Source organism: Etheostoma cragini, unplaced genomic scaffold (genome assembly GCF_013103735.1).
Source record: "Etheostoma cragini isolate CJK2018 unplaced genomic scaffold, CSU_Ecrag_1.0 ScbMSFa_326, whole genome shotgun sequence".
NCBI classification, from domain to species: Eukaryota; Metazoa; Chordata; class Actinopteri; order Perciformes; family Percidae; genus Etheostoma; species Etheostoma cragini.
The window spans coordinates 5,679-6,874 of record NW_023267509.1 but is presented as its reverse complement, the minus strand read 5'-3'; the positions used below and the strand labels follow the sequence as shown (position 1 = coordinate 6,874).

General features: G+C 48.2%; 1 long non-coding RNA gene across 1 annotated transcript in view; it reads left to right on the top strand.

Moving 5' to 3' along the window:
• Positions 1–1,196, top strand: part of LOC117940777 — a 3,474-nt gene that overhangs the window by 548 nt on the left and 1,730 nt on the right. The window lies entirely within an intron of this gene.

Here is a 1,196-nt window from a genome sequence, read left to right as displayed (position 1 = left end):
TCTCTCCACCTAGTCCTGGGTCTTCCCCGAGGTCTCCTCCCAGCTGGACATACCGGGACCACCTCCCTAGGGGGGCGCCCAGGAGGCATCCTAACCAGATGCCCGTACCACCTCAACTGGCTCCTTTCAACGTGAAGGAGCAGCGGCTCTACTCCGAGCTTCTCTCGGATGACTGAGCTTCTCACCCGATCTCTAGGGGAGACCCAGCCCCCCTCCTGAGGAAACCCATTTCGGCCGCATGTATCCTGGATCTGATTCTGTCGGTCATGACCCAGCCTTCATGACCACAGGTAAGGGTAGGAACAAAAATTGCCCGGTAGATCTAGAGCTTTGCCTTCTGGCTCAGCTCCCTTTTTGTCACAACGGTGCAATAAACAAAATGTAATACCGCACCCGCTGCTCCAATTCTCCGACCAATCTCAAGCTCCATGGTCCCCTCACTCGCAAACAAGACCCCAAGGTACTTAAACGCCTTCACTTGGGGTAAGGACTCACTCCCTACCCGAAGAAAGCACTCCATTGGTTTCCTGCTGAGAAATGTGCTGCACCATTAAATCAAAATTAAGATGGTTTTAGCACACACAAACACACACACACACAAACACACAACAACACAGAGACACACACAGACACACACACACAAACACACATTAACACATACACTCACTCACTCCCACATACACACACACGCGCGCGCACACACACAAATTCACTTGCACACACGCACACACTCTCAATCAATTGCACGCACACAAACTTGCACGCACACACGCACTCACACACACACATACACTAAAGAAGCACAGAGAGAAGCATGTTTCCAAAGCTAAAAGACACTGATTAGCACTGGCGGGACAAAATGTTGCATTTACTGTTGAACTGGTAAATCTTGAGAACAGCGTATAACCGACTGCTATCTGTTGAGTTGTCCTCCCGTCCCTCTGTCCTCTGTGACCGCCTCCATCTAGAAACTAAGCTGCTTGGTGCAGGAACAACTCTGATTAGCTCATGATCAGACAGTGGTTCAAGGAGCGGTAGATTGGCTTTGCAATAAAACAACTCAGTGTTGTGACGCATTAAGAGGGTTAATGTAAAATATAACTTGTTTAATCTGCACTGCTCATAGAAATGAAAACTAATTTAAACAATCCTCATTTTAGGGGAAAGGTCATTGATTAGGACAAAGTAATGTTGAG